This window comes from Ranitomeya variabilis, chromosome 2 (genome assembly GCF_051348905.1).
Source record: "Ranitomeya variabilis isolate aRanVar5 chromosome 2, aRanVar5.hap1, whole genome shotgun sequence".
Classification (NCBI taxonomy): Eukaryota; Metazoa; Chordata; class Amphibia; order Anura; family Dendrobatidae; genus Ranitomeya; species Ranitomeya variabilis.
The window spans coordinates 203,399,305-203,422,331 of NC_135233.1; the positions used below are offsets into that span (position 1 = coordinate 203,399,305).

General features: G+C 41.1%; 1 protein-coding gene across 6 annotated transcripts in view; it reads left to right on the forward strand.

The window, feature by feature from the left end:
* Positions 1-12,712: 12,712 nt before the first annotated feature.
* The window catches only part of TNC (tenascin C), a 157,721-nt gene continuing 147,406 nt past the window's right edge, over positions 12,713-23,027 (forward strand). For 5 of the 6 annotated variants that reach the window (XM_077283461.1, XM_077283463.1, XM_077283462.1 and 2 more), the window contains exon 1: positions 12,713-12,891. The gene's annotated coding sequence lies outside the window, so the exon portion shown is untranslated. The remainder of the gene's footprint in view (positions 12,892-23,027) is intronic. The other variant, XM_077283467.1, reaches the window with a different exon arrangement.

A 23,027-nucleotide genomic window follows, 5' to 3' on the forward strand; every position in this document is an offset into this window, starting at 1 on the left:
ATGATTGGGTTGCTTTTTTGCCTTTGGCGGAGTTCGCCCTCAATAATCGGGCCAGCTCTGCCACCTTGGTGTCCCTGTTTTTCTGTAATTTGGGGTTTCATCCTCGATTTTCCTCCGGTCAAGTGGAATCTTCGGATTGTCCTGGAGTGGATGCTGTGGTGGAGAGGTTGCATCAGATTTGGGGGCAGGTGGTGGACAATTTGAAGTTGTCCCAGGAGAAGACTCAGCTTTTTGCCAACCGCCGTCGTCGTGTTGGTCCTCGGCTTTGTGTTGGGGACTTGGTGTGGTTGTCTTCTCGTTTTGTCCCTATGAGGGTTTCTTCTCCTAAGTTTAAGCCTCGGTTCATCGGCCCGTACAAGATATTGGAGATTCTTAACCCTGTGTCCTTCCGTTTGGACCTCCCTGCATCCTTTTCGATTCATAATGTTTTTCATCGGTCATTGTTGCGCAGGTATGAGGTACCGGTTGTGCCTTCCGTTGAGCCTCCTGCTCCGGTGTTGGTTGAGGGTGAGTTGGAGTACGTTGTGGAAAAGATCTTAGACTCTCGTGTTTCCAGACGGAGACTCCAGTATCTGGTCAAATGGAAGGGATACGGTCAGGAGGATAATTCTTGGGTCACTGCCTCTGATGTTCATGCCTCCGATCTTGTCCGTGCCTTTCATAGGGCTCATCCTGATCGCCCTGGTGGTTCTGGTGAGGGTTCGGTGCCCCCTCCTTGAGGGGGGGGTACTGTTGTGAAATTGGATTCTGGGCTCCCCCGGTGGCCACTTGTGGAATTGAACTTGTGTGCATCATCCCCTCTGTTCACCTGCTCCTATCAGGATGTGGGAGTCGCTATATAACCTTGCTCCTCTGTCAGTTTCTTGCCAGTCAACAATGTAATCAGAAGCCTTCTGTGCTTGTTCCTGCTACTAGACAACTCCCAGCTAAGTTGGACTTTTGTCCTTGTGTGTTTTTGCATTTTGTTCCTGTTCACAGCTGCTGTTTCGTTACTGTGTCTGGAAAGCTCTTGTGATCGGAAATTGCCACTCTGGTGTTATGAGTTAATGCTAGAGTCTTAAAGGAATTTCTGGATGGTGTTTTGATAGGGTTTTCTGCTGACCATGAAAGTGTCCTTTCTGTCTTCCTGCTATCTAGAAAGCGGACCTCGATTTTGCTAAACCTATTTTCATACTACGTTTGTCATTTCATCTAAAATCACCGCCAATATATGTGGGGGCCTCTGTCTGCCTTTTGGGAAAATTTCTCTAGAGGTGAGCCAGGACTGTCTTTTCCTCTGCTAGGATTAGGTAGTTCTCCGGCTGGCGCTGGGCATCTAGGGTTAAAAAACGTAGGCATGCTACCCGGCCACTTCTAGTTGTGCGGCAGGTTTAGTTCATGGTCAGTATAGTTTCCATCTTCCAAGAGCTAGTTCTCATATATGCTGGGCTATGTTCTCTCGCCATTGAGAATCATGACACTTGACGTTTGGTGGATGAGCTCACATTTTTTGGCCAAATCTTGTGCTAAGCATCTCGTGTGTTTTTTCATAGATTTCACAAGCCATTAAGCTATTCACATTTCATGTATCGCACATTTCCTTGCTTTAGTACAGTTGAGTGCAGCCATTGATGTATTTGCTATGTAAGACTTTTTTGGTTATGCACCAGTTCAGACTAGATTGCTGTTTAGTCAGTTTACTTATATTTACTATAGACACGGGTTCCGTCACCCGGTCTGTATAGGAACGAACTCTGTTGCTTCACAGAGTTGCCAGGATTAGAATAATGCTGTGCCCTGTTAACCTCACAGAGGATCACAGCTCACTAACAGAGCAGGTAGCATACAGTGGTCATACAGTCAGCATCAGCACACAAACAACTCCTATCCGGAGGTGTCAGAATTCTAGTGGCTATACGCCAGCCCTAAATTCACACACACAAACTCCTCTCCGGAGGTGCCGGAATTCTATTGGCTATACAGCCGACCCACAGCACATGCAGACACAGACCACAAGGTAGCTAAGCTCATAAACATTAGTTGATACTAGCGCATGGCCGTGTGGCTATGCAAACCTTTTATAGAGGAAGCAATCCAGGACCTTCCTAGTGGTCCAATAGTAACTGCTTCAGGACCTGAGCATGTGACCCCCAACCTCCAATGAGAGGTCGTCCCTTGGGCATGCCCAGTAGAGGAAAAGCAGGACTTAGTCCCAGGAGCATCTGCTCACCGCAGAACAGTGCTGGTTACAATGGCTGAGTCTGGAAGATCAGCAGTAACCAAGCGCACAGTATCTACATGAGCCAGTCGCTGGGACCGACGTCTCCGCTGAGCAGGCTCCACTGCGGCTGGAGAAGAATTGGAGACCGCAGCGGAGGTGGTTCGAGATTCCCCCTGTTCAGGGGTGGGAACTCGACATCTAACAAAGCCCACAGGTTAGTAATGGAGAGGAGTCTATAAGACGCCCCCATTACTAACCCCATAGTGATATTATAAAAAAAACAGACACACAGAATAAATTTTTTTTATTTGAAATAATGACAGACTCCTTTATTGAATCTAAATTAAACCATACTTACTGAATGCCTAATCGACTGATGCCAATGTCTCCTGCAGCAAAAATAAGATTATAAACCACAATTTTCCTCTCCTGTTCGCAGAGAAGATAATCCATAATGTACCACGATGATCCTGATGACTTTGAGAGCATTCACTAATGTTACTGATCTTAAAGACAGCCAGCGATACACTTACACAGGAGGTAATCGCTCCCGCAGTGTAGAGCGCTGATCTGCCGTGAGAGAGTTCACCGGAGTTTATCAGTTGATCATTTCCGGTCATCTCCTTTACGGTACCACTGCTGAGTGAGAAAGTTCACTGGAGTTCATCATGAAATCATGTGACCTCTCTCACAGCAGTTCAGTGATACACTGCGGGATTGATTACCTCCTGTCAGTGTATCGCCGACAGCCAGGTAGAGCGGTCACATCTCCCGATGTGACTGTCCTACATGTGAGATTGCCATGGGACACTTGGAATTACATGGACTATAGCAGACAGGTGAATATATGGTGGTGTATTATTTTTTATTTTTTCAAGGAGATGAGGGCATCGGAGATTAGGTGTTAAGGTGAGTATATGTTCTTTTTTTATTTTGCATCGGAGATTTGGTGCTAGGTGAGTATAACATGTATTTTATTTTGATTTGGATATGTATTTATTTCATTTACTTTTTTTTATACTTTCAGCATAGGCGCCAGCAGACGAGAGACTATTTCTCCCATCAGTGGCTCCTGCTATCACTGTTAGTGACAACAGACATAGCCTGATGCGAGGAGTAGTAGCCTCTCATCAGCTGGTGCCTGCTGACCTGCGGTAAGCTTTTTACCGTGAGTCACCGCATCTCTGCGGGGCCACGCCGACATCTGACAGCGTGGCCCAGCAGAGCTCTGACAGTGGTAACGATCTACCGGTGGTAAGGTTGCCCATGATCAGAATCACTACGCCGATGTTTCCTATGCTATCACACAGCGTGGGAGACACTGGCTTTTGTGCTGTGTATGTTCGGCTATATTCATCAATTAAATCAGCGAATATTGCAAATTCGGCGATCGTGAGCCAAACAGAATATTGAAATATTTGCTCCTCTCTATGGCTGAGCTCTCTCCGCACATAAGCATGCCAGTGCTAATGTACTTATATGTCAGTTTGGGCTAAGTGTTTTTTTTCGTACAGAAGTTGCGCTGTCACTCCAGCATGTAAGGGCAATACACAACCAATGGCTTTGATGGGAAGTGTCTCCTGGTACTTAACGAGAATGCAACCTCCCATCCTCACAATATCACCTTCTCTGCTCCCCTCTTATCTCCTTGTAATGGGGTCTTCAGTGCTGGAGTACCTCTTTAGTACCACCCCGTGTTTCAGGAGATCCACTCTGCTTTAGCTGGAGTCTGAATGAAGGACGCTGGCTGGAATTCCTTGATTACATGGGCGCATATAAAATATCACTGCTTCTCCACGTATTTCCAGTATGACAACACTTTACTCACAGGACACAGAATATATATCACACAGGTACAGAGGGCAGGCCTATTGAAAAGCGTCAGGCCAGACATACATTACAATAGCCACAGGGGGCTGGAGCCTGCCGATATTTACTGTGGGAATTACAAAGGTGGGAGAGGTCAGAAGGGGGATATCTTGTCCCCTCTGCCCAGGGGTGCAGCCTGTGGGCTGATGCATTAGGGACATGCCTCTCACATGGAAACTATTATACATACATATAACTGCACAACGTAATCTGGGTGCTGAGGGGTTCTGTAACACTCCTCTTCCCACAATTGCTTACAAGATTTCTCCAGCACATCCCCCTACTCTGGAACTCTCTACCCCAGCATATCAGACTCTTTCCTTCCATGGAAACCTTCAAAAGAAACCTGAAGACCCACATCTTCCAACAAGCCTACAACCTGCAGTAACCACCGATCCACCAAATCACTGACCGACCAGCTTTTTCCTAACCTATTGTATCCTCACCCATCGCTTGTAGATCATGAGCCCTCATGGGCAGGGTCCTCTTTCCTCCTTTACCAGTTGGTCACTTCTATTTTTTAAGATTACTTTACTTGTTTTTATTATGTATACCCCTCCTCATATGTAAAGCGCCATGGAATAAATGGCGCTATAATTATAATAAATAATAATAATAACTATAGTCATTCTTTCCTCCTGCGGCGGCATTTTAGGGGCATTGAAAACTTGCAATTGAGTTCTTCTGCAGATGCCAAATGATCGCTACAGGTTGTGCTTTCAACTAAACATCAAAGGTACCTACTAACAATGAGGAATTGTTCAAAAAAGACAAACCTTAAACATATAGATATAATCCTATTTAGTGTGTTCTACATCAAATGTATGTATTGCCTGCCTAGACCTGAACTGGAAATACATTGTGGTATGTTGTGAAAACATACTAGATATAGATGGATGTAAATGGATAATGCCATGAATGGGCAACATGGTGGGCAACATTTGCATGGTACAACAATGGAGTTTGTGTTCTTCACTTGTTGGTTGGTTTCTTTCCATGTTCCAAAGATTTAATTCTTTCCTTATACTAGAAAATCAAGAAGGCAAGCCAAATTGGATGAGGCTATGATATATATGCTGGCTGGTGATCTCGGTACAGTATATGCTTTTGTTATATATACAGTGAGAGGTAGAATGTAAGCCTTGGAAAACAAATGAAATGATAGAACAATTGAGGGAAAGCCCTATAAAGCTATAACAAAAAGAGTACATATATCACTTGTGTGTGGTTGTGAAATGTTGTTGAGCACCCTGGCCGAGGGTCGCTTCCATGTCCAAGGACACTACAGAAAAAGGGGTCTCCTGTCTGAGTGTAGTGCTGTTATCTTTAGCATTCACCACTGCAGACTGTTTGCTGACACTTGACAAGGCAGGTCAGGACCAGAAGAAGTAGAGATGAATGCGAGTGCAAAAATAATTTTTACTTTACTGAATGAATTGATGAAACATACAGTATATACAGCAGGTAGCAGGCATGACACCTAAAGAATACATCATCTGCACAATTATATGTTGCTTTAAACAAGCAGATCATCATGGAGGGGTCTCCTTCTTCCTTTGTGAGGACCGCACTGGTTGATGTGTGTCTCTAAACCCCTCACAGCTATTGTCAACTTTACTGTAACAAATACTCAGCAGTGAGGGCCTCCCACTTGCAGAGACTTTCCATTCACAACCGGGGCTGCCCATCCATGGACGAGGAGAGGAAGCTCTACATCCTACTGGGGGAAGAGGAATCAACAATGGAGATTGCCACCCAATACGTCACCATATGTCATAAGCTGAGAGGAATTTAAACCCCCCCAAATGGACTATTATTTCCCAAATTGGACCCCCAACATGCCATTCCCATAATCCCCAATCCCCTCCCCTGTCATATTTATTTTCCTCGCTTTGGCAACACTAAATGTATTTTGGTCCTGCCAATAAAACCTATTTGAGTTTGAGTTTGAACCACAAGCTCCTTGGTTGGTTGCTGCATCTTTGCACACTTGTTGCAATCCCCTTAAGAGAATTTGTATCCCAGCTTGGCCAGTCTTCATTATGAACCTCAAGTCTGGCTACTCTTGAGCTTTCTTATCTAATATAGATGACACTTTCTGTAGGCACCCTCTAGCCTGAGAAAAAAAATCCTTCTGCCACATACTACTTGATCTGTTCAGAACTTGCTACCTGAGTATGTCTTCCTTCTTTACACACAGCACCCATTATCAATGCAGGTGTGCAAACCGTAGGTCCTTCTTTTTTCTGAACTTTCAAACAACTGCCTGGCAAACAAAAACTGAGTTCCTTTGCCCACATAACTCTTCTCACCATGGCCTGACTCAAAAGTTAACCTTTTCTACAAGCTAACTAAGTACCCCAGGCCACAAAATACAATGGGGAAAATAAGTATTTGATACACGGCCGATTTTGCAAGTTTTCCCACCTGCAAATAATGGAGAGGTCTGTAGTTTTTATCGTAGGTACACTTCAACTGTGAGAGACAGAATCTAAAATTAAAATCTGAAAATCACATTGTATGATACCTACCAACCAGCAAGAATTTTAGCTCTCACAGACCTGTTAGTTTTTCATTACCTGTATTAGTTGCACCTGTCTGAATTGAAAGGACACCAGGGACAAAATTGTAGACCTGTATAAGGCTGGGATGTGCTACAGGACAATAGGCAAGCAGCTTGGTGAGAAGGCAACAACTGTTGGCACAATTATTTGAAAACGGAAGAAACACAAAATGACTGTCAATCTTCCTTGTTCTGGAGCTCCATGAAAAGTCTTGCCTTGTGGGGTAAGGATGATTCTGAGAAAGGTCAGGAATCAGCCCAGATCTACATGGGAGAACCTGCTCAATGACCTCAAGAGAGCTTAGACCAAAGTCTCAAACATTATGGTTAGTAACTGTCACGGGTGTGTCAGGTGTGACAGACAGTTATTCTGGATCCGGCTGTAGAATGTCATTGAGCTTGGCCCTGCAGGCACATTTTGGATCTTGCATATCTGCTGTGGAGTGATATCCTTCTTCCTCTAAGACCTAGCTGTGATCTCCACCATCTGCTGCTGATTAAAACACCCTTGCTGCATGTTTAAATACCTTTAGTCGCTTTAGCAAGGGGCCGGTGATAGCTCTATTTTCCTCTGTCTGTTGGAAGTGCTAGAAGTCGACTACTTTCTTCTTGGAGCCTCTTGGAGGATTGCTGGTGGTGTGAGCTCTCATGTCATCTCAAGCTAAGTGTATTTCCTCATTTGTCTTCCTCTTTGTCTTTAGTGATAGTGGGGGCAGACTAGCGCTCACCCTGCCCCCTCCCTATCCAGGGTCTATCGGTAGGGGCAGTCAGGGATTAGGTTCCTGCTTGGCGATAGGTGCGGAACCTATTTAGACAGACAGGGTGTTATCAGATCTGCCTAGGGGACTCCACACACCCCTTTCCTAGTGTTTGGGCTCCCCCACACTCTTCCCATTGTTGTGCACCTAGCATCTTACTTATCGTTGGCCGAATTTGCTATTAATAATCGTCGTCAAGAATCTACTGACAGATCACCATTCTTTGGTGTATGCGGTTTCTGTCCACAGTTTGGTACTTTTAGTGGGGAAGGGCTTCGGGAGTTCCTGAGGAGGAACATTTTGCTTAGTCGCTCTCTTCTGTGTGGCAGGGGGTTCAGAGTAATTTGAAGATCATGTGAGACAAAAATAAGGTATGGCTGACAGGAAACGCTCGCCAGGTCCAGAACTAAGTGTGAATTAAATAATGTGTAGAAAAAACAACCAAAGTCCTCCAATACAAGGTTACAAACAAAGTAAATCATTTTATTAATTTACAGATTTTTTTCAAAAATAGATATAAAGCAATTGGAGATGAAAGCAGACCATGCAGTAGATGGAAAAAAAGCAAACACTGGACAAGAAGTGTACTGATCTGTGCTCTAGAAATGACAAAGCAGAGTATACCACATCCTAAAAAATTTGTTGTTCCTCAACCTGTACCGTAAAATAGACAGCTCAATAAGGTAGAAAATATAGGTTAGTGCTAAGTAAAGTGCATAGTGCAGATGATTATAATATGCATAAGTATGCAAGATACATAGATAGAAAGTCAGACACACCTGGGGGGTTTATTTATCTCCGAATCCTCCTAGGGAGATGTAAGTTGCAAGTAAGAAATAAAAGATTAAGTAATATAAGGTACACAACTCCTAGGGGAAATAGTGGACAATATTGTGCACACCATAGCTCAAGGTAACTAAATAAATCAGCATGAAAATAAACAGTATAAGAGCCAGGGACAAATATAAATACCCAGTGTACAGTCACGTCCATTGTACCCCCTTTGACCCTTTGACGCGCGTTTCAATGTTAAATCTTCCTCAGAACAGATGTCATCACAAGCTTAATGTATTCCCTCATTTGTCTTCCTGCTTTAGTTATAGTGGGGGCTAACTAGTGCAAACCGCATCGCCTCCCTATCCAGGGTCTATCACTAGGGGCAATCAGGGATTAGATTCCTGCTCGGTGATAGGTGCGGAACCAATTTAGGGATGTTAGGACAGGTGGAATGTTCTCAGATCTGTCTAGGGGGCTCCATTCCCCCCTTTCCTAGTGTTTGGGATCTCCCACCTGCTTCCCATTGTTGTGCACCTAGCTTCTCCCTCACCCAAAACACTATGCCATCCTGAATTAAAATCCTGCAGGGCACACAAGGTCCCCTTCTCATGTCAGCACATGTCCAGGCCTGTTTGAAGTTCACCAATGACCATCTGGATGATCCAGAGGAGGCATGGGAGAAGGTCATGTGGTCAGGTGAGACCAAAGTAGAACTTTTTAGTATCAACTCCATTCACCATGTTTGCAAGAAGAAGAAGGATGAGTACAACTTCAAGAACACTGTCCTAACCGCAATGTATGGTGGGGGAAACGTCATACTTTGGGGGTGCTTTTCTGCAAAAGCGACAGGACAAATGCATCGCATTTTACGTCTGGCTCCTGTCTGCATTACAGTATTGAGCAGCAGCTGAAGGAAGGAGCCAGTACTGAGAGTCGGCAATGACACTATGCAAACGAAGCAACAGTGTCTAGTCTGTGCAGATGTTCAGAGCTACTGATACACAGCGCTGAACTCAATAAGCTCTGAAGCTCCTCATGAACACTACAGCTACACTCAAAAAGCGTCATTGCTGGCCCTCATCTCTGGAACTGATCAGCGGCTGCTGCTCAGTACTGTCCTGTACAGTGGGGCCAACAAAGAGAGGCTGCAATGTTAGTACATGTGCGCAACTGCAGAGTGCACTGTCACTCAAATTAAAAGAGTGTTCAGTTTGCTAATTGAGCTTTTTGACCACATCAAGGGTGCACCGAAGCCCCCTCATTTGCATATAAAGAAAATCTTTTTTTCGTGCCATCTAAGCCACATAAAGCAAAACTACATGTATAGTTTTTAAATGGTCAATATCCCTTAAATACCTGTAAAAGATGTTTATTTAGCAATTTAGGGGTGATGGACTCTTTTTAATATTATTTAGTAAAATCACCTATTTTCAGCTACCCACTGTTTCCTTAATAGAAACTGCTACCACAGATAGATTATAGGTACTCTTAAAAGGGATTGTACAAGATTATAAAATCATGGCTGCTTATTTCTTGAAAGAGTTCCAAAACTTTCCATAGGTTGTGTTTAATATTGCCATTCACTATCATTTAAGTAAATATAGCTAAGCTGTAGTACCAGACACAACAAGCAGACAGGTAGAGTGCTGTTTGCGGAGGAAAATAACCATTTATATATATTGTGAGGCAGTGACCTGTGTCAGAGGTAGGGGTCGCTGTGTGTTATCCCTAGGATGTGCAAGGAGGCATATTGAGGCCAATGGGGTCCATTTCAGCCACAGGCATAGCTGTGATTGCAATTGAGAGGCAGTGACCGATGTCGCAGTCATTATGGGTTCTCCCCAGGATGCGCACAGAGGCGTATGGAGGCCATGAAAGTGCATTGCAGTGATTGCAATGTAGACTAAATATAAGTGTTAGTCTTGGACATGCTAGTGTCCAGAGCATAATTGGGAAAATCTTCTCTGGGTTTTGTATTTTGAAACAGCCTGCAATCCGTTTCATTCCAGGCCTGGGTTTTCCATGTGGTTGAAGGCCACAGATACAAGTTAAAATCCCTGCAGTAAAGGGTTCGGGGGTTTCAGGATCACAGTCAGTATCAGTCTGGTGTATGCTAGAGGGCAGAGCAGTCGGCTCTGCAGAGCTCCTGTGTAAGGAAACACTAACAACTGGAGTCATGCAGCCAGGGGAGCTGAGATGCCTGGCACCCACAGCATGCACAGCGGTGCAGTCGCCCATGGTAACTGGTCAGAGGAGGACTGGCATGTTTAGTGACTGCAAACTGGAGGATATGGTGTCCGGCTGCAATCCTGAGGATATCGTGTACTGTGTAGTGCTGTGAGTAAAGAGACATTAACATGGTGGTGCAGTCGCCCACGGTAACAGGTCAGAGGTAGACTGGCGGATATCATGTGGGGTGGTTATATGAGTTGGACATTAATGCTGTGAAATGAACACATTAAAGAGACTTTTGTTTGGAATTTTGCTGGGTCACTTCCACATCACTGCACATGTATGCTACCGCTGCACTATAATAATCTTATTTATATAGCGCCAACATATTCCACAGCGCTTTACAAATTATACAGGGGACTTGTACAGACAATAGACATTACAGCATAACAGAAATCACAGTTCAAAATAGATACCAGGAGGAATGAGGGCCCTGCTCGCAAGCTTACAAACTATGAGGAAAAGGGGGAGACACGAGAGGTGGACTACAATGTATTGGGCAGTCCCCTTAAAGTCATACAGTGAGCAGAGATTTTCATATATCATATAAAATGAACTTGAACTGAAATATATATTCATAAATAATTACAAAATAAACTTATCAAAGCTCACATTTGCGATCAACCTTATCGGTAAGACAGAAATGCATACCATATTAAATTCCAATTTATAAAAGCTGGAAACTTATGATGTGCTATCGGTCTGTAATAAATTGCTCCATGTTAGTTCACGTACTGGTTCTATAAGTTTAATGATCTGGTATATGATTATAGACGTTAATAGGGAATATCATCTTTGTGGAACTAAATGTCTCGGTCTGCCCTGCTGTTAGTTCTATGAAAGCCAGATGGTCGCAGTTTTCCTTGGCTACTGCTAGGTACATCAGCCTATCCCTAATGAGTTCTGTCTGTACACTGAAAAGGTTCATCTATGTTGGGTTTTCAGCTTAAACTACTCTAAAGAAAACAGTGTAACTATACTCTACTGTACTCTAGGTATTCCCAAAGTTTGACAAAGAGAAGAATAGTAGCTCTGACCCTCCCACCACTCCTGGTAAACCATCCATCTAACACAGATTGTAAAACAATGACATGAGTAAAAGGGGTAACAAATAGGCAGACATTACATGACTGCACACCATCAAGACCAAGAGGCAGTAAGAACCCATCTGTCTATGTGTTACAGTAAGAAGGGACAACTGTACATATCCAGTACATATGTAACACCAAATAAGAGCTTATCTTCTGTAGATTCTATCTGGTACATAAAGAAGCTGGCAAATATCACAATTTTTTAAAATGTATTTAGATATATTTATTTTTTTTTATTATTATTTGTATCAAACATGTTTCACTATACTTTCTGTCGATTGTATCCAGTACATAAAGAGGCTGGCGAATATTATCACCATTATTTATTTATTTATTTCTGCTTATTTTTGTTTTTATTATTATTGATATCAAACATGTTTCACTATACCTTCTGTAGATTCTATCCAGTACATAAAGAAGCCGGCAAATATCATCACCTTTATTTACTTATTTATTTGTCTATTATTATTTGTAGCAAACATGTTTCACTATACCTTCTGTAGATTCTATCCAGTACATAAAGAAGCCGGCAAATATCATCACCTTTATTTACTTACTTAACTTATTGTTTTCTATTATTTGTATCAAACATGTTTCACTATACCTTCTGTAGATTCTACCCAGTACATAAAGAAGCCGGCAAATGTCATCACCTTTATTTACTTGTTTATTTGTTTATTTATTATTTATTTAAGACATGTTTTACTATACCTTTTTTATGCTTGGAACATAGTTCTCAAACTTTTTTTGAGTATATTTTGCAAATATATGCGGTCTCCCATATTCCAAGACTAACTTTTCTTTTGCCTGGGCAGATTTCACGGTTAGGATTATTGCATCTAGAATATCCGAATGATAATAGGAAACAAAGAAGGAGAGGGTTGGTGGATGGGGAAGGAGAGAGTTAATTTTCGAGAAAACACATTTCAAACTCTAACAGATGCCGAATGCCTAAGTGATTTGATCAAGAATATGTATTGCTTCTCCGTGTCACGATTTCACAGCTGAGTCATTTACATTTCTTAAATGAAACTTCAATTTGCTGTATCCTTACATGGTAAACTGCAAAATACCTTTTGCATGTCTGTCCCACACTGGGAAGCTTATGCAGCTCCAACTTGAAGCTGTTCCTTTAATAAAGAGAGGAAAGCCTGCCTTAAGGCATCCCATTACAAAGCAATGAGCGACGTACTAGGACTGGCAGCCTAACTATATAAAGCTTGAGCTGACTGCATGTGCTCAGCACTCCAGCCTCTTCCTTCCAAGCATCTCACTCATTCAAGCACCTTACTCCTGTACCAAACTTTTATCAAGAGCAGTAGGAGATAAACTTGGCTCCCTCCCTCCATTCATCTAATGGCTGCGCTTTGAGGACCTAATACATCACATTTTTGTTTCAAGGTAAGCGCCTATTCCATCATTCACCTAATCTCGAGTCTTTGAATGAAATCTAATTTGATCTTTACCTTGATGACAATCTCGAAAAATTGAGACAAATATCCCGAAATTTTGCTTTTGTAAACTTTATTAGAAAATGTCATTTTAATTCATACTTGGAACTAAATAATGATTCTTTTTTATTGGATACTTTGTCTATTTAGTGCCTTTCTGTTCAGTTTAATCTAAAATTTCAATTTTGTGGTTCTTAATGTCTGCCCACATGTCAATTAAAGCAAGTTATTATAACCTATGCAAACAATGGGAAATTCAATGATAATCTTGCCGGAGTTGATTTTTTACATTTTCTTTTCTTTTTTTTATTTTCTTCTTTTGTGATGTTGTATAATACATACCTGTGACATATCTGCTGCGCGCTTACATTTTCCTGGAAATAATTTTAATTAAAACAGCTTGACTTAAAGGTTTGGAGAGAAGAACAATATTTTTTAGTTGTATACCCAGCAGAAAAGCTTTTACTGAAACAGGAGGGTGGCACTAATGCCTCTTCCAAGGGCTGGCATTGAAATAAAAAGATCAGTCTCTCTAGGGAGTGAAGTTGCTAAATGGCTTTGGAATAATTGTACGTTGGTGAATGACATTTTCCAAATGAAATCCTCAAACTTTTAATCCAGGATTCCATGGTTCATGGGATAGTCAATAAAAAAATGGCTGTGTTTTTAGTCTTTTTTGTTAAGAAAACATGATGAAATGTCTTAAGAAGTTAATTGATGCTTTGTATGTTGCCTTAGTTGTTTGTCTGATATAGTCGTGCTCCTTTTGCTGACAAAACGTAGTTTGATGCTTTGTTCTGTGGGAATTACTAACTTGTCCTCAGGGCATTGAAAAAAAAGAAAAAAAAAGTTTTGCTACTGTATATTAAGTAGTTTCAATGATGGAAACTCTGATCGTAGAGATTTAGGAAGGAGTGTTTTTCTCTCCTTCTGCTAGGGACCTGAAATAAACTTTTCCCATTGTCCAAGAAAAGTTTACACAAAGTTTAATTCTGACTGTATACAGAACAGGGCTACACTGCTTAGTCTTTGATATCACGTGGAACCTATAAATCTCAATGGAGATGCAGAATTATGTTTGTACAAGCAAGAAAGTAGTGAGTGAGTCAGGATGGGCAGACCTCGATGTACCATTCATCTCACATACTTTCCTCATTCAAACTTATTTTTGGAATACTCTCCTTGTGGTCCAGCTCTCTGAGTGACTTATTTGCAGTGTTGTTTTTGCTGTTAATAGCCGACTTGTCAATGACCTCCATTTCCATCTATCCTTTACCATTCCTTTCTTTTTTATAAATAAAGCATCCCTTTCTTTCATGTCATGTAACTTGAGTTGTGGGGATCGTATTGCAACCTTTGTGTGATTAATTCGATTGCTCGCCATGTAGAAATAAGAATTTGATCTGTCCTTCAGGGAATTGTTTCGTTCTACAAAAATTTAGAGTATGTAATATGTTTGACCTGCGGATATTTTTGGGCTAACCAGACATGTAGTTAGGGTTAGGTTGGCAGGATATGTGCCTTAAGAGGGTTTTCATAGTAGAGGAGGACGATATCACTCTGAACGGGCTGCGCTACGGTAATTGAGAAGCCTTTTGTGTTCCAAAATTATTCTTTATTGTTCCAACGCGTTTCAGAACCAGACAGGTGCCTTCTTCAGGGTAAAAATTGAGTATATTTGGTCCAAGTATCCTTGGTGATGCTTGTTTTTTACCTTGAGAAAGGCGCCGGTCCTGTGCCAAAATACTTTGGAACAATAAAGAATGATTTTGGAGCATGAAAGGCTTCTCATTTACCATATTACAGCCCTTCAGAGTGATATCATCCTCCTCTACTATGGAAAAGCCCTTAGGCACATGTCCTGCCATCCTAACCCTAAGTGCATCTCTGGTTAGCTCAAAAATATCTGCAGGTCAAACATTTTTGATCTGTCCTTCAGTGAATTGTTTTGTTTTTCAAAAATTTGAGTATGTAAAATGTTTGATCTGCAGATATTTTTGGGCTAACCAGGGATGTAGTTAGGGTTAGGTTGGCAGGACATGTGCCTAAGGGAGGATGGAGGATATCACTCTGAATGGGCTGCACTATGGTAAATGAGATGCCTTTTGTGTTCCAAAATTATTCTTTAGTGTTCCAATGCATTTCAGCACCAGACTGCTGCATTTTTTAAGGTAAAAAATTGAATATACTTGGTTCAAGTATCCTTGGTGGTACTTGTTTTTTACCTTGAGAATGGCGTCGGTTCGGTGTCGAAACGCGTTGGAACAAAAAAAGAATAATTTTGGAACACAAAAGGTTTTTCGATCCCGTTCAACGTGATATTGTCCTCCACTACTGTTAATCATCTGGAATAAGAATTTCTCCTCCAGCCACAGGGCAGTAGCAGCTGTTACAAGCGTGTACAGGTATTGTGCCTACACACAACACTGCCAGGTGAGCACATAATCTCGCCTTTCACTTCACTTTACTAGGCAATACTGCTCTATGTGTGTGCGTGTTTGTCCACAGTTTTTTAAGGGCTCTTTCAAATGTCTGTGATCATCAGTCTGATCTTAGATCGTAGAGCACGGACTGGTAGCGCTTTTTCCACCCGAGCTTCAAAGCTTCATATATTTCTATGAGGCTGTCATGCTCGGTTTGGGAGATGCATGCTCAGGCAGTGCTTGGACCGATGATCAAGGATGTCTCACTGAGCCTTTAGACAAATAATTTAAATACAGGTCTAAAGTTGATCCAGCATTGTGTGTATGAAAGTTCTGTATCGTTTCTTTATTGTTTTACTCTTAAAGAGTAACCATCATTTTTCTTTTTTTCCATATTTCAATAGTACAAATGATAATAAGCAACTTTGTAATAAATCTTATCAGAGAAATCTGCTCCTTTCTCCTCCTGGACTGATCATTCATTCTCAATATTCTCAATTGATCAGGTAAAATCTGTCTCCAGTGAATATAGACTTTTCTGTAACTGGGATAGGAGATGACAGTTGGTGCTCATAAAGTTTTAAGGAGAACTGTAGGTGTGGTTTCAGGAGAGCTTGCAGCAGAATGTCTGCTTCTAACTCCTCCCCTTATATTAAACCTTTTGAGCGCCAACTGTCGTTATATCTAAGTAACAGCAAAATCTGTTTTCACTGAGCACAGATTTTACAGATTTCATCCATAAATTGAGAGTGAAAGATTAACATAGGAGGAGAAAGAAGCAGATGTATCTGATAAGATATAATTCAAAGGTGCTTATTCTCTTGTGGACCGTTAATTTATCATATAAAAATGAAAACGACGGTCACTCTTTAAGTTTGGAAGTAGTTTTCAGAAATTATAAAGCAGGAGTGTAGCTAAGGAGAAGGGTTGGATGAGCATGTGCCTTTCTACTTTGACCAACAGATTAAGCATATGAGCACATGCGCAGTGGTGTACATGCTCGGTAGAAAATCTACAGATCTGTTCACTGCCGTGTGCGTCATCATAAAGGAGCTGAAAAATGATGAGCCGGCATGCTCGGATAATGTGTTGTCTGAGCATACTCGTGTCCTAATCAAGCATTTTTGGCATGCCCCCAAAAAATGTTCATGTTGCCGTGGCTTCATGTCTCGTGGCTGTTCAACAGCCGCAACACATGCAGGGATTTCCTGTTTTTCAGGCAATCCCTACATGTGTTGCAGCTGTCGAAAAGCCACAAGATATGCAGTCACGGTGACTCAATCATTTTTTTCAAGCTTGCCAAAAATACTGGATTAGGACACCAGCATATTTTTCGAGCATGCCAAAATGTTAACTTAGCACTCGATCATGCTCTGATAACACCTTATCCAAGCACACTCGCTCATCACTAGTGCTGAGCACGTCTGCCTTCGGTGCTTCTGCACAGTGGTTTGAGCAACTGGAGGGGATCTCTGGATCCATACACCCACCAAGCTAGAAAATATGAAAAAAATTATAAAAGTTTACCTTCTTAAGAAAATCAGAAGAATTCCTTAAAAATGAAAGGCATTATCTAAAGCCTGACTAGGATTAGTCATCAACCTGTGGTTCTCAAGCTGTTGCAGCATGTAGAAGTGGTTATAACAGTTTTGCAACAACTGGAGAACCACAGGTCGGCCATCGGTGGTCGGTAGACTGAATCAGGCATGTAAATAGTGGTCTGAAGCTTGCTGTCATGGAATCATTCAAGCAAGAAAAACTTTTGTAAATTCTTCATATTTTTTTGTGTCCAGTAGTTACCAGCTAAGTGTTGTCTTTACAAATACAAAACTTTAAAAAAAGCTTGAATTTTGCTTTTCTGTGTATCAAAAGTTTTAGGCTTTTTTCCTTGGAGAGGTTATTTTTGCTGACTCGTAAAAAGAGGGAATTTATGTGCTTACATGATTAGTTTATTTCTAGTTTAACTGTGCTGGCACAACTTACTAGGGGTAAATGATAAATAAAACATGTATTATACACAGTATACACACACTTGACAAAGTTTATTAAAGTGTGGACCACTTTGCATCTGAAGGGAGACAATACTTGTGTATCCATTACTGTTGAGTGTCAACTGCTCTATTATTGGTAATGTTTCAAATATGAAGAAAGTATGTGCATGGAACTGCTGTGGTGGTTTGATTGACAGCTCTAGCAACTATGGCGATCCACAGCTCAATTAATTTGTGAATACTTGATCAATAGCACATGTGCAAAAAAGAAGGTGTCCTTTTGCACCAAAACCATGAAAAGTCAAAGGATATTTTCACCTACTTTGACTTTTATGATTGGCAGTTCTATTCTGAGGTCCTGTTCTTTAGTACTTGGTTTATATATGTGGTAGGGTATTAGAAGACCAATAAAATGAATCCTTTTCACTCCACCCAGAGTCAGGTAAGGAGATGCTTGTTGGACACCACACGTAGACAATGTTGATGTACAACTCTTCATCTTCAATATATCAAAAGCTGAAATCTGAAAGTACAGAAATGGCTCATTCTGGCTTATTTGGACTATTATCTTTCAGTTCTTTAACCGCCTACTCCATCTTTTGTTCTTTCTCTTAAGACCCCCATACGCTTTAGGGAAATGTCAACTGAACTTGCTTATTTTTGATAAGAACTATTGACCATCTAATGAATATGTGAACCTCCCAATCCTCCTCCAACCAATGATGTCGTGGGAGGGAAGAATTCACCATGTTGAACATCGAAAGCTTATACTTTTGTCCTTCCAGGTGGTAAATCGAGAACCTAGAAGAGTCAGTACAGAGAGTTGGCAGCCAAGTGAACGCTTGGACCTCAGTTATCTAAGGAATATGGGGGCCTTTTTCTTTCAGTTTCTGTAATTAATAGATTGACTCTTCTGCTTCCCTCAGTCTACTGAGAGCCATTGATATGAATTGTATGCCATTGCTACTCCTTGAGCATTATCATTTCAGAAATGTTTTCTTTGCCTTCTTGTCCAAATATAAAACTTTATTTAGCAGGAGTTTCCAACTAGAATTAAACAAAAATACTCACTACCATGCAGTAAGGCAGAAGGAACTTGATTACTTACCGGACCCAAAGACTGTTAAAGACTTTTATCATCGCAGTGTCACAATGTGGCTTTACATCTTTTAGGAGGATCACTGCAGATGACCAGCCACTGGCAGACACAGTCAGAAGCGGGCCACTCTGCAAGAACAATATATGGGTCCTTTTGCAGTCCAAAAGTTCATCATAATGCACAATTCCATCTGCTTTTAAAATGGCAATGGGCCCCCTTACCTCTTTAGCCCCTATGTGGTTACCCAGGTTTAACCAAGTGATGCCTGCTCTGGTGACCAGTGCTAAACCCATGTTCCTGCAGAACCAGGTCCACTAGAGAAGCCACTGCATTAGAATGACCATCTCATGTCTTCTGAGATAAGTCTTCTGCTCTGAACTGAGCCGAGGTCAGAGAAGATGAGGTGGTTAGAAGAACCAGTTCATGGGTACCCTGAATACCCACATTAAAAACAAGCCAGGACATCAGCAACTTGAAAGCTCAGGCCACTAAGCACACCCATTTGCACCAGATGAAAGACAAAAGACAGCAAGAGAAGAAAGAGAGAAGACATTTTTACCCTCACTGTCCAAACTGACTTAAAATTTGGAATTGTCAGCCACCTTAGGGCACACAAGAAATTTTGATGGGTGATGCTGGTTTCAAGTAACTTCTAATGATGAAATTGTAAAAGAAGGTGCAGATTGTATGCATTATATCACCCAAAAAAGAGAAATTAAAAAAGTGGTCAGCAATCTTAACTTGCCTACACATTCTCTATGGTGCATAACCTGTAAATATTACCAATGTTGTCTCAGCAAAGTCCGATGTCTATCATTAGACCCCATATAAATGCTGTTGCAGATTTCAGCTTTCAGAAAAATCCTTCAGCTTTCAACCATTGATGGAGAATGAACTGTTTTTCTTGGGACTTACAGTAACCGATATCTGCAATATCAGAACATGGAAAAAAATATCACACCAAGAAATCTGAGATCAAACAATACAGTCTAGAGAAACTTCAAGCACATGGGCATAAGCCTGCTGCTGTTGTGTACTCCAACAAATATGAGCTGGTAAATGGATCTACAAATATGCCTATCTAGAAGTTTCATGCTTGGGTCAAATTGGATTGAAATGCAACATCAAGACAAAATACATGGGAAAAAGTGCCACTGTTTCTGAAAAACAATCCTGGCACCTAGTTTTAATCTTGGACCTCTCATATAAATGTAAATGTTTTGGAGGTTCTCAAAGAAGGAACCGGTATGTCACTTTTCACCAGGGGAAACCTTACCCCTTAGTCCTCAGTCCAGATCCTCTCACCTAGCCAAATAAATTCTCATACTTTGCACTGATGAGGGCAAATAGCCCCAAACACCGTGTCTGCAAATTGAGATTCTGATTTGGTTTTTATCCTAAGTCATGGAGCAAGACTCGTTAAAGGGTTGATAGTGACTTGTAGTATTGTTACTTCCAACAGGTGGTGCTATAGAGTTCAAGTCCTCTTCCTCTCTGAAGAGGCAATTTGTATATAGATATAAAGAAGTAATTGTAGAGGTTAATATATTTATTAGTTTTTTTATTACTTTTAGCCTTCGTAACACTAATATACTTTTATACAGAAAGTAGAAAAAAAACAATGTTCTACTAATTAAAACTTCTATGGCGGTGTAAGGAATTGAAACTGCCATTATCTCAATATCACAAATTTTAATTCCATAGGGTAGAAAAAGGAGGTAATAATTCATCTGTTCACTTTAGAGTACACAAAATTAACACATTTTCTGCAGCACACACACATATACTGTATAACCCTGCTGTATAACCCTGCTGAATGCAAAGTACATACATATCCAACTCTGCTGTTTATACTCAGCTCAGCTACATGCAAACACACAGTTCTGCTAAATGCATGCACACACAGCTCTGCTATATCAACACACTTATGCTGCAGCTTCCATTCTGTGTGTGTACTACCACATTTTGAAGATACTTCCAGGCATGTAGCTAATCAGATGACATGAAAGGTCTTTCAACCAGTCAGAACCTGTGCTTTGCATACATGCAGGTCCTGGAAACTTTCTCTCCTGCCCTGCACTAATCAGACTGATCAGTGTTAGGCGGAAGAAGAGAGAACTTTGCTGCTGCATGCTTTTCTCAATGATCAGAAAGGACTACGTCAGTGTTTTCCTTACTCATAGGAAGCTTCCTCCAGACCATAAAACACAAAAATTTTAGCAAGATTTTTTCCTGCTAAAAGAGCATCCTATAGTCTAAAGAATAACATAATTAAATTACAAATCAAATATAGTTAAATTAGAGACATAGAAAGGAAAGGTTTTTTTTCACAAGGCTAAAAAAAGGCAAATTATTACCTACCCCTGCATTCATATACCTCAGCCTGTGTATAGTAGCTTGCTGGCACCCACCTGGCATTAACTGTCGTATTCTCACACCTAATAAGCAACACCACCAAAAAAAAAAAAAATAAACAAATGTCATAATTGTTGGCAGTTTTTGCCTATTGGGAACAAATGTAACCACAGAGTGTAAAATATATAACATTACTGGAGAATTTAAGATACTGTATTTTACATTTGCTTGTTCATAGTACAACCGCTGGGTGCGATTACTAGCGGGCACGCCTTTAATTTGTGAGCTTTAGATATTACCATCAAAAATTGTTTTACAACTTATCAACACTTTGTATGTTAACTTTAATCAGTGTTCCGACACTTTCATCCACTTTATTACTGCTGGCGAGAACATTGCCTAAGAACTAGGTTAGTCCCGCAAGTGTCTGCAAGTCGTCTCCCTAAGGCAAGGAAAGCAGAAGCAACTTTGTTTGAGCAGCTGATCCGCCTTCCTTTTAAGAGCTTGCTTTGTAAGACCAGAAAGTACGGTAGCGCAAAGTTACAGCCGCCTAATCTTCCCTTATATATCGTATTTCTCTTTTGCTAAATTTGTCAGAAATCTCTTTGACATGGAGGACAAGTGTATATATGTTCAGCTCACAACCTGAACATTGGAGAATGACATTAAGCGTGTTTGTACAGTCATTCGCAGCTATAATGTCGGTATGTATAGGCTGAAATAACCATTTCTGACATCCACTTGAAAGAAGAATAAACTTCTGGAAAAATGGAATTAACTGCGAACGGCAATCCTATAAAAACTGTATCTGCCACTGGAAGCAAAGCTGAGCGTGAAAATGGAAAGACTCGTTTGACGGATGAAGCTTAAACACTTGGAAGGAAGCACAAATTTCTGGGTGTGTGATGTTTGTAGGCCAACAACACCTTCCAGGAATGGTTCTAATTTCCAATGCAGTAAGCAAAAAGGATGCCGACATTGCTACAAGTAAAGTTTTGGCTGAAGACTTCCTGAGTCAATAGGTTTTATTTAAAAGAGGTAATCTCATCCAACAGATTTAAAGGGGTTGTTCAGTTTTGGGGCTCAAGTCTGAAGTCACTCTATGTCACTGTAGATAGGTGAATACTCCTAGCGCGCACAGTGGTTGCTGTCAGGATTCTCCTTTTCCTGCGTAATTTGCATACTTCCTGCCACATTCCAACTAGACATATCAATTCACTTGTATAGTTTGTATACAGTGTTGCCAAGCACATCTAGTCGACATGTGATAGCATGTAGGCAAATCACATACTTGTGGTGATGCTCCCGCCTGCTTCCAGCGCAAGCACAGGAGTATTTTGACTGCGCACTGTGAGAATTCACAAGTCTACAGTCACCTCCTTAAGGCAAACCTTTATGGAAACCTGAATCCAAATTAAGAAGGGACTTTATTCCACGCTACTCTTAGTGGAGAAGATGAAAGGATAAAGAAGAGCCCGTTTTCTTATTCATGCTGCCCAAACAACGACATGAATTAATGGCGCTATCGAGGCCGTGTATGTATTACCCTTAATATTTCTTTCTGTTCAGACTAAATGTCAAAGTTGCACTTGATCAGCAGCTGCTTATTGTCAGCAATGGTCACCTAACCCTACCTACTGGAAGTGTAAGTCTACAGAAAGGCAGGGGACTCCTGCAGCCATATGTAGGAGCGGAGGTATTCTTGTATGCAAATATCCTCACCTGGCTTTACTTTTTGACCACTCCATGTCCATTATTGAAATGTAGTGACCTGACCATTGTTTAGGGACTAGTGCTCTTTTACAGGGACTTTTGTAATGAGATTATTGGGCGAGAGAGGTCAATTTTTTTTACTAGGAAACTAGAATGGCGTTATAGTTAAACTCTGCTACTTGGGCAATAAAGGGTGCTCGCATCCAGTGATAGACATTTATCAATAACGGTGGTAAATTAGCTATATTCAGCAAGTTTAATAATACAACGCATTTTGGGGTTCTCTCACTCCTTTTACAAGTAGGAGAGACTTGTAGGAGAGCCCTGAAACATGTTGTAGTAAGAGACATGTAGGAGAGCACTGAAAATGCGTTGTAGTAAGAGACTTGTAGGAGATGTCTGAAACGTGTTGTAGTAAGAGACTTGTAGGAGAGCCCTGAAACATGTTGTAGTAAGTGACATGTAGGAGAGCACTGAAATGTGTTATAGTAAGTGACATGTAGGA